The sequence below is a fragment of the Balaenoptera musculus genome, chromosome 1, assembly GCF_009873245.2.
Source record: "Balaenoptera musculus isolate JJ_BM4_2016_0621 chromosome 1, mBalMus1.pri.v3, whole genome shotgun sequence".
Classification (NCBI taxonomy): Eukaryota; Metazoa; Chordata; class Mammalia; order Artiodactyla; family Balaenopteridae; genus Balaenoptera; species Balaenoptera musculus.
Genome location: NC_045785.1, coordinates 8,182,604 through 8,193,473, shown reverse-complemented (window position 1 = coordinate 8,193,473; position 10,870 = coordinate 8,182,604). Strand labels below are relative to the sequence as shown.

Genomic DNA, 10,870 nt, shown 5'->3' with positions numbered 1-10,870 from the left:
ATAGATTTAAAAACCACACACACACATAGTCTACTAAGATACATATAAAACAGTGTGATTAGTGCTGTGACAGAGGAAACAAGGGGGCTGCGGGAACCCACATGGAAGCATCTAACCCAGTTTGGGGCAGAAGGACTTCAGGGAAGGCTCCCTGGAGGAGGTGATACTTGCTTTGGTCTTAATGGGTGAGTGGGAGGAGGACAAGTAAAGAAGGGGAAGAAAGGCCTTCTGGGAACAGCCTGGATGAAGGCCTGGAGGGGAGACCCAGCAGGGTATGTTTGGAGCTCTAAGCAGCTCCGTGTGGCTGGGGCAGAGGGTGTGTAAAGGTGTGACAGAGGGAGCGTTGAGAGGTGAGGCTGGAGAGCTGGGCAGGGCTGTCGCTCACATCCGGGCCAGGTTGGCACAGCGGGACAGCCCTCCCCCACCCACAGTCGGCTACCTGGCACGCCTGTCCGTGTGACACGAGGGCCCCTCATCAGCAAAACAGCTCTTTCCTGCCTCCCCGGCCAGCCCCGCCCTCTGTGAGACACGGTGCCATGGGCGGCGGCCAGCACCTGCACAGGTGCCAGTCGGGAGCCAGCATGGCCACTTCCGGAGTCTCACGGCGGGTTCCTTCTGCCCGTGGCCTGGCCACGCCAACCTCAGGCGGGATTGCATCCTGGGACAGAGCAGCACAGCCATGACTAGTCCATTTTGCTTCTGCCCTCACAGGTCTGTGCTGATTTCAGATCTGGGAGAGGTGGGAGGAAGGAGGAAGGGGCTGGGGCTGAGATATGAGCCCACGTGGTACATGGCGGGAACCGCCAGGGCCCGGGAGTGTGGCTTGTGCTCTGAGGACAGGTGGTCCCGTTGACTTCTCCATCACTTGGTTTCCCTTGTTCCACAGGGCTCTGGTGCCAGGCCTGCCCCTCCCTGACAGGCATGGGAGGGGGTAGGTATCGCCCATGGATCTCTTTTTTAAGAGATGATGTCAGCAGTCAGCCCTGCCCCTCACCTGGCTGTACTTCTCTGTATTCAGGTGTCTGCTGACAGCATGGGCATAATCTTCCAGTGTGCAAATAGAGCACAGCTATACCTGCATAGACCCAAACCCTCCTTTAAAGGGATACGTGTCCCACAAATGTGTGCGCATGTGCGTGCGAGCACACACACACACACACACACACACACACACTCTCATACAGATAAAATCAGACACATACCTCACCACTTGCCATGAAAGACACTCCTATCCAAACACATCCTTAAATCTCCCAGGCAGACTTCTGGGGTGGGCTCAAAAAGATGTGCCTGGTGGATTTCACTTACATTCATTCTTTTAACTTTTCAAGTCCAACTCAAACCCAAATACAGCACTCTCAGATTGTGGGTGTTTTGAAATTTTCTGCATTATATTTATGTTTGTATGTTTCTGTGTTTCCTGAACTGTTAGCATTGAATGCGAATTACCCTTCTTTTCCCCCAGAAATTTAAAGCTATTTAAGAAATAGAGATGTTCAGAGGATATTAAAGCTGAAAGGGATAGAGAGGTCAGAGACTCTGGGATTAGGGAACATTCCCTAAAAGGAAAAAATTACTCACCTGCAATTCTTTCTCGTTACCAGATAGGGGTAAACATAAATACCAAAAAAGTAAATTAATTAGAACCAACTAGAAAAAGGAAAAGGTTGAACCAGAGAGCAAAACAGCCTGTCCCTTGACTGGAGCTGGGTGAGAGCTCAGACAGGGAAATGAAAGGAGGTACAAAGTGTGGATCCTGAGCTCGGAAAACAGGTAGTATTTATGGCATAGAAATCCCGAAGGCTCCTCCGTCCAGAGAGGTTTCTGGAAGGTGTGGGCGGAGAGGTAGGAGGGAGCATGAGCTCATCGCGGCTGAGGCTGAAAGAGAGGATAGACCCCACCCCTCTGCCCCCAAGAGCTGAGCAGATGCCCCAGAAGCCTGGGCTCAGGTAGACGTTCTAGAGGCACCCCCAGAAGCTGTAACAGGGCTCTGCTCTCCACTCCAGCTCCCAGCTCCTAGGCAACTGTCCTCATCTCTGCCCGAGGTGGTAGGTCTGAACAAGGCCGCTCAAACCTTGAAACAGCCCCTGCTTGTGGCCAGCACGGTTCTAATAAGGATTCATTACTAGAATCACAGACTCTTTCACCCATTAAATTAACAGGGGTTTAAAAAAAAAAGAGTGAGAATACCAAAGACTGGAGAGATGGGGCTGACTCACACGCAGCTGGTCGGAGGGCAAGTTCATACACCTTCTGGGGAGGGGGCACTCTGGCAACGGGAGTCAAAGCTCTGAAATGCACGCTCGCTCTTTGACTCGACAATTCCACTTTAAGGAATGTGCATGATTATTTAGGGACAAGGATATTCATTAGCGTTCTTTATCTTAATGAAATGAATTGGAAATGAGCTCGATGTTCAAAATTTCCAGTAGTGGGGGACTGGTTAAGTGAATTGTGATCAAGCTCTACCATGGGTCCACAAAACATCACGTTGTACAAGAGTGTTTAATGACGTGAGAAAACCATGCTACTACACATAGCCAGCCGGCTTAAAAAACCCCAGAATGTTCAGTGTGCTGACTTTATAAAACAAAACAAAAAACAAACAAAGACCCTAGACTGGCAGGAAATACAACAAAATATCAACAGTGATTATTCATGGGTGGTGGGATTACAGACGATTAAATTTTTTTCTTCTTGTTTATCTGTATTTTCTGAATTTTTTACAATAAACATGTATTATATATATTGTCAGAAACAAATAATCATGTACTTTGCAAAACGAATGAGGGAATTTGGGGGTGGAAGGGCTTGTCAAGTTTTTCAACTTGGATGGGATTTGGGAAAAAGCCCCTCTTCCATACTCCCTTCCCAGGACTCCCAAGTGAGACATTCCTAAAAAAAAAAAAAAAAAAAAAATGCACTCAGCTTTTTTTATTTTTAATTACAACTTGCCCAGTAATCACCATAATCACTTATCTTGGGCATTTGTTTAATTATTCAGTCACTAAGTGTCTATTGAGCACCCACTGTGATGCCAGAACCGTGAGAGGCCCAGTGAGCTCGAAAAACACAGACCTCACCCAAGGAGGACCTCAAACCCAGGAGCAACTTCGGAAAAAGGGAAACAAGTACATAGTCTGTAATTTTTAAATTTAAAAATAGTGATTGTTTGCCAACACTTATTGAGTGCTTCACGTATAGAAAGTCTGGTGCTTGATTCTGTGATTTCTTTGATTCCTTTTGTCTTTTATTAGATTGAAATAAGATTTATGGTTAAAAAGCAGATTTGTTCTACTTCCTTCCTCCTCCTCTCCCAACGCACTCACATTCAAGTTTCATCTCAGAGTAAAGGTAAAAATGCTTGTTGCACTCGGGTAAGTTGGGAAGTGAGGCTTTGGTCACCTCCCCAGCCCTGCAGCTGGTCCTGCGGGTAAAAAGCATCAGCTCTGGAGTCAGACAGCCTAGTTCAGCCTTGGGAAAGTTATTCTCTGTGCCTTGGTTTCCTCACCCGTATAATGGGTATATTCATAACAGTAACCACCTGGTACAGTTGTTGTGACGATCTAATAAGATAATACGTACAAGTGTTTAGCGAGCTGCCTGGCACATAATAACCACTTGGTAAATAACAGCTATTGACGTACGATTAGGTGTTGCTTTCCATCACTGTAGAGGACCAGAAACCAAAAAACTGTGACCAGGAAGCCGAGCTGTGATTACTTTCAAGGCTGTCCCAATCACACAGACTGAGACAGACTTAAATTTATTTGTTCAACAATCAATCATTGAGAGGCTCCTGGGTGCCAGGCACTGTGCTTGGCTCCTCGGCTCTTGCGACAAAGGCACAGACCCTAAGGCTCACAGTCTAGTGGGGAGGGACTTCCCTGGAGTCTTAGAAATGGGAGAGGCTCTTAATCACATGCAGCCCACCCGCAGGTAGGGGGCTAGAAGGATGGCCTCCATAGGGTCCTTAGTTGACCCCACCTCCCCTCCTGCCTGTGCAGCCTCCTCTGTTGAGGCACAAGTCACCAGAGCCATCTACTTCCCCACTGTCAACCCCTGGCCGAAAGCCAGGGAGTGGAAAACTTGGCAAAGCCACCATTTCAACTTGGCAACTCCTGGCGACTCCCAGGTTGTACCAGCTCCTCCTCCCTCCCCCAAACTTTGTCCTAGACACTTTCTACTCATTCTCCTAAAGCTTACGTCCCTCAAGGGCAGGGACCGCAGAGGCTTATCTTGATTCACCCCAGAGAGCGAGGGCTTACTAGGTGCCAGGCTGAGGTGCGGAGGACACGAGGGGACACAGAACAAAGTCCCTGCCTCCAAGGAGCTCCCATTCTAGCAGGGGCAGCTGGACAGGAAATACGGAAACAAATGAATAAGCAAAATCTTTGTAGACACTCAAACAGGGTAAAGTGAGAGAGGAAGGCTGGGGAGCTACTTTAGGGAGAAAGCCTCCCTGAGGAGGTGACATGCGAGCAGAGGCCTGAATGATGCAAGGAAGCAGCCGAAAGAGGGGCATTCTAGGCAGAGGGGACAAGTGCAAAGGTCCTGAGGTAGGGACAGGCTTGGTGATTTCCAGGGCAGCAAGAAGCTAGTGTGTCGGGACAATGTGACCGAGGGGAGGGTGGAGGGAGGTGAGGTCCAAGGGCAGACAGTGGTCAGATCTTGCTGACCATGGGAAAGAGTTTGTATTTTATTTTAGGGAAAGCTCAGGAAATGCTAAAATGAAGCAAATGAGGAAAAGACCATCTGATTTCAGTCCCTGCAAAGTGAGTTGGGTGTGGGGAACAAGGCGCTAGAGGCTTTCGAGGCCGGGGCTGCTTTTTCGGGTGTGGTGCTTTCTCCCAGCCTTTTGCTTTGTTTTCGGTTTTTTTTTGAGTGGGGGGTGGTGGTTGGGAAAGGAAGAGGAGGCCTCCCTTCTCACCTCACGCCAATGTCCTCCTTCCCCTCCCAGGCTTGCCACTGTTTCCAGCTTCCCCCACCCCAGATGCGTTTCCTTCACAGGAGGTAGAAAGACTCCTTGGCGGAGGGTGGGGGGGGTGGGGGGGGTGGGGGGGGTGGGGAAGGATTGTGAAGCATCTGAGAAAAAATGGAGGGAAGAATAAATGTTTTAATAAAAGTGTGATACGTGAGATGCAGCTGTTGGCTTGTGTGTGGGGGGGAAGAGCCTTATAGTGGGAAAGGGGGGAGGGGAGAGACCAGCAAACTCCTCAACCAGCTTCTCAGAGGCAAGGCCTGTTGGTTCATTTTTTTTTTTTTTTAAAGATTTAATTTTATTTATTTTTGGCTGCGTTGGGTCTTCGTTGCTGCGCGCGGGCTTTCTCTAGTTGCCGCGAGCCGGGGCTACTCTTCCTTGCAGTGCACGGGCTTCTCACTGCAGTGGTTTCTCTTGTTGCGGAGCACGGGCTCTAGGCGCGCGGGCTTCAGTAGTTGCAGCACGTGGGCTCAGTAGTTGTGGCTCCCGGGCTCTAGAGCGCAGGCCCAGTAGTTGCGGCACATGGGCTTAGTTGCTCCGCGGCATGTGGGATCTTCCCGGACCAGGGCTCGAACCCGTGTCCCCCTGCGTTGGCAGGCGGATTCTTAACCACTGCGCCACCAGGGAAGTCCCTGTTGGTTCATTTTTGTCTCCCCAGCCCCGGTGAGGATGTGCTCTTCAGTGGGGCTCGGCAAATGCCTGGGGAATGAATGAATGAGTACAGGACTGTTGCTGGAGAAAAAACGGACAGAAGAGGAGAAGGAAGGGAGAGAGGGCAGGAAGAAATGAGGAGAGGGAACACTGGATGTCCCAAGGAGCGACGACAATTACTGGCATTTATCGATCACTGTCTTGGCCCAGGCACTTTTCCTGCATTAACTCATTTTAGCCTCTCAACACACCCGGGCAGTAGTACAATTATTATCCCCATTTTACTGTTGAGGTAACCGACGCACAGAGGGGTCAAATGCCTTACTCAAGGTTACCCAGCTGGTAAGTGGCTGGGGTCTGACCCCAAAGCCCAAGCTGTTAACCACGTCTTTACACTGTCCCAGGAGTGGAATGAGCCCAGAATCAAAAGTTAGAACACCACTTCTCAGGTCATTACCCCTCACTAGTCCTGAGAGGCTTTGCTGAAACCTTGTAGATTAGGCCCCGAAGTCTACCAGCCTGCAACAGTGCTTACCAGCCTGCAACAGTGCTTACCAGCCTGTGGCATTTCCTCCTACTTTAACGCATTCTGTTGAACACTTCTCAAAGCTGCTGGTCATACTTTCAATTTTTATTCATTTCTTCAACGAGTCATTTAGCTATTTGTTTACTATTGTGGTCAATTTCTCCTTATCTCATCATCTGAGTGTTTCCTCCTTTCTTTCAAGTCTATTTCCATTCTGTCCTTGTTCAGAAGGGAAAACAGGTACAGTGATTGGTCAGTCCTGGGATGGGCACTGGCCAGGCTGAGAAAGCCAGGACCAGAGCCATCGCTGCTGACCTCCAGGCTCAGCCTGGCGTGGCCACCTCAAACCTCCTGGGAGGTGGGCAGGGTGGGCAAAGGGAGAAAAGGGAGGTTGATCTCCAATGGAGTATGAAGGTCCCCCCTCAAAGAGGCCTTCTTTATCACCTGGGCAGGGGAAATTAGCTCTCCCAAGATACCCTTTATCCTATTGCCTTGTTTTATTTTCTTCATGATCCTTTCACTCTCTGAAATAATATTATTCTTTTGTTTTAATGTTCATTATCTGTACCCCCCCAACCCCCCACCCCCCGCCCCACGGCCCGGCCCCAGGTTCATTCTTCACGGCTTATCTTGTTCACTTAAGGATTTATTTCTTGCACAATGGACTGAATGAAAAACTCCCTTGCAAAGAATAAGTGCAAAGCGGATATCAAAACAGTGAGGACATCACGTTCTTTTGGGTTCGACAATTCTAACATTCTAACTTGCAGGAAAGAGCTAGTTCTTCAGAGGAAAAGTGGGAAGCAGACTGGCTCCCGGGGTTCAGAACAGGTGAAAAGTAACCCACTCCCGGCTCTCCTCTCTTGTCCACCCCCCCCCCACCCCCCGCCCCGCCTTTGCTCCACTCAGTCCGGGGTGGAGAAAGCTTCTCCATCTGCAAAAGGGAGCCGCGCGCTCAGATCTGCTCCGCAGGCCGTGTCTCGCCGCGCGCACCCGCCGAGCTCCGCGGGGCGGTGGGTGGGAAGAAACCGGGAGGGGAAGGTCTGGGGGTGTGAGGGTGGAGCGGAGCCCGGCCCCGCGATCCGGCCCGGGTTTTGCTTGCCACCCACTCGCCCGCTCGGCCGCGGAGAATTCCTTAATCACAGCGGGCGAGAGCAGAGACTGGGAGCGAAAAATCCGGGATCAGGCAACTTTGGGCAGCGCATGCGCGCCCGCGGCGCTCCATCCCAAACACACACACATTTTTCCCCCGGACTTGGAAAGTCACCCAAAGCCGCCCCAAGTGCAGGTAAGAGACTCGGCGCTCCCTCCGCCGCGGCCCCCCCCACGCCCCTCAGCTCCGCGGGCCTCCCGGGGTGCTTCCCCGCCTCGCCCCCTGTCCGGGTGCAGCCCCCCACCCCCGGGGCTGCCGCTTGCAGCCGGGAGCGGGCGAGCGAGCGAGCGACAGAGCCAGCCAGCCAGCCAGCCAGCCTGCGAGCGGCGGCTGCCACCCAACTCCGGCCGTGCGGGAGGCAGGGGGCACGGAGGGCTGGCACCCGGGAGCGGGGCGGCGCGTCGCCCGCCGCGGCCAGGGAATGCCCAGTGCGCGGCTCCGGGGGAGGGGAGGGCTGCTGCTCCTGGGGGTCACTTACTCCAACTGAGGGGGCGGCGGGGTAAGGGAGAAGAGGGGGAGGTGCCAGGCGCGAGTGCAGGACTTTGCAAATAGGGTGGGGGCGCCCCCCGCGCCGCGGGCTCCGGGGGGGGGCAGGTGCTCGCCAATACCCAGTAATCACTCCTTCCCCCGAAGCTCCCCCCCTCAACCTCCCGAGCTGCAGGGGTTCGTGCGCTCTCCAGGGCAGAGAAGGAGGCAGGGGTGAGGGGCGCCTGGGGTGACTTTGCAAGACTTTGCTCAAGGGAAGGGGGGTGGGTGGGGAACCCCTCCAGCCGACTCTTGTGCCCCAGTACCAGGGTGTAGGTGCTACCGGCAGAGGTAGGCAGTGTTCACTTAGGCGCGGGGTGCCAGGGGGTGCCTCATGGTGGGAAAACGAAGGCAAGAGGTTGCTTGGCTGGGGGGAGCGGCGCCCCCTTTTTCATTTGTGCCTGGGAAGTTTGTCTCAAGTGCGCTGCTCCGGGCGCGGCAAGTGGAGCTCCTCACTGCCCCCCCACCCCCACCCCAGCCTCTCCGGGTGCAGGGCTGGCAGTGCTGGGCACAGGGAGTCGGGATGCCGGCTCAGGGCCGTGTGACTGTCGGCCGGAGCCCGCCTGGGTCCCGGGAAAAGTTCGGGGGAGTTGCCGCGGTTGTCGTGTGCTCTGGGAGAGAAGTTGCGCCCGGGGACGTGGGATGCCCGGCTGGCGGGCCGGTGGGCGGGTGGAGCCGTGCACTCTCAGGGGGCTCGGCCGAGGTGGGCGAGGGTGTGGTGGGGTCTGTGCCCCCAAGGGTGGGCTGAGGGTGACCCCGGGGCTCAACAGTTGGGGAAAGGGAGCCCTGAATCCAGGGGCGCACGGCTAAAATAGGCACCAGGCGGAGGACGTAGAATGGTAGCTTGTGGGAACACGGAGGGGCACCGAAGGGGAGAGGGCCGGGCTGCCCGGTCACTTGGGGTCGAGTTTCAGGGCAAAGGAGCGCGTGGTGGCTGGTGGAGGAGTGTCGGGGAACGGGGCTCCAGGGGGCGCACGGGAATGGGGGATCGGCCGGACCGACAGTCCCGGGGCAGGGGGCCGAGTCGTGCGCCCGGGGTGAGCCGGCCGGGCGGAGCGGCGGCCGGTTTATTTTTACTCGGTGGCATTTGCAGAATGTGCAGCTGATGGCCGTCGGCCGCCAGGAAGTTTTGCTTTCTGTTCTTTCTCTCTTTCCGAAGCCAGCGCGGCCGGCAGCGGACGGGCTGGGGAGCCGGGCCTGGGAGGGGAGGGGGCGGCCGCTGGGTTGGCAAGGTACGGGCAGGGGCGCACTGGGGCGGCGGGCGGGGGCTGGCCGGGCGAGGGCGGCGGACGGGCTCTGAGCCGCTGCAGAGCTTTTGGGCGAATGTCTGTCCCCAGCGTTGGAAGCTCCTCGGCGAGGGGAACAGGTGTATGCGCCGTCAATCACGGCGGGAGGGACACTTTGGGGGCGTAGATTAAGATAATAATAATAGATTTTTCTCTAGGGGGTGGGCGCAGATTCTTCCTACAAGTCATCCCCGACCCGGGTCCGGAGTTGGGGGAGGAATGGAGTGCCGAGGGAGGCAGGGGGACGCTTCACCCTTCCACACAAGTTTCTTTCTCCTGACCCGGCTTCAGCTTGGGAAGCGGGCCCTGGGTGCGGCGAGGACCTCCTTCCAGTCACGCTGGGGAGGGTGCGGGCGCGTATGCGGTGTGTATGATTTGTCCACCAGCAAAGCAGCAAAAACACCCCTCCAACGGGCCTGGAGCTCCCCCAAACCCGGCTGGATCAAGGGGCAACACGGGGTTATGCGTCGCTGCCCGGGCGGAGCCTGGGGCCACGACGCTCAGAGCGTGTGGTTGTGCCGCCAACACCCCGTACACTCAAAGAGATGGGGGCGGCGAGGGGGGAAAAGCCAGGATAATCGCCGGGCAAAGTTGGTAAATTTAGGGCGCCTCTAACCTGGTACAGACGCGCGATGAGAGCGCGCGAGGAGACTGGAAAACAGATCGCCGGGTAGATTGGTGCGCCTGCCCGCCTACCCACCCCACGGCGCGCGCGCGGGCGCACACGCACACACACACACACACACGCACGCCGCACACATGCACGCCACACACACACATACACACACACACACACACACGTCGCCGTCCTAAAGGGAGCTGTCCGGGCTGAGCAGGAGCAGCTGCGCCGGGCGTGGTGAGGGGGGTAGTTGGTCCCCGGGGGCTGCGCCCGGGCTGCGCTCCACGTGCCCAGAGGGGGCGCTGGGCCGTTCGGCGCCCGAGCGCAAAGCTCCGGGTTTGCGCCCTGGTGGCGGCGAGGCGGTGCGTCCCGGGCGGGCGTCGCGTCCCGCGCCATCTCCGGCGACTCGCACTGCCTCCGCTGACGCCCAGCTGCTTTCCCACTTCCCAAACTTCGGCATTATGGCTTTCACCTCACTCGAGCTCTGAGACCCTCTCCAGGGCAGGGTGGGGAACTTTTTCCTTCCCGGCAGCGGCCACGGTCTCTCTGCCCGGAATCCGGCGAATTGGAGAGATTGACTCGCCCCCCCCCCCCACTCCATCTTGTTAGCCACCTTAGAGGCGGTTAACGAGAGTTTATGGGGAATATTGTTGAACTTCAGTAATCAGGTTTCCAGCGATCTTATGCCTCGTGTTTAATTTATTAGACTAGTTATTTATTCTGTTGATGATAATCTGTTGCTGGTTTCTATGGAGATGTTAAACTGATCTCTTTCAGAAATCAAACTCCATATGCACTAAAACGTTTAAAGGGGCAGTATCTCTCTCCTTTTTCTTTTTCCCTGACTTTTGTTTTGTTTTGTTTTCTAGACTTTGCACCTTGCAGACACTTTGCGTCTTTCTCTGAGTCTCGGTGCATTTTATTTCCTTCTTACGAAGGAGAGAAGCCCGGAGACTCACGCTTTGTGGCAAGTACAGCCTATTATGGCTAGAAGAAAGCCAAAGCTTTGATCCCTAAGTTGCATCATCATTTAAAACAGATCATTTCACCACCACCCCCTTCTCCCCCATAATATAAGAGCAAAATTCTTTCAAGATCAAAGAGTTCAATCTAAAAAACAAAAAAACCA

The 10,870-nt window shown here is 54.6% G+C and overlaps 1 protein-coding gene across 13 annotated transcripts in view; it reads left to right on the top strand.

Annotated features, from left to right (window-relative positions):
• The first annotated feature begins 583 nt into the window (after window positions 1-583).
• CASZ1 (castor zinc finger 1) overlaps window positions 584-10,870 on the top strand; it is a 156,977-nt gene continuing 146,690 nt past the window's right edge. For 11 of the 13 annotated variants that reach the window (XM_036855217.1, XM_036855207.1, XM_036855160.1 and 8 more), the window contains exon 1: window positions 7,335-7,446. The gene's annotated coding sequence lies outside the window, so the exon portion shown is untranslated. Of the gene's footprint in view, window positions 712-7,334; window positions 7,447-9,923; window positions 9,979-10,870 lie in introns of those variants that run through there. The other 2 variants (XM_036855103.1, XM_036855114.1) reach the window with 2 other exon arrangements.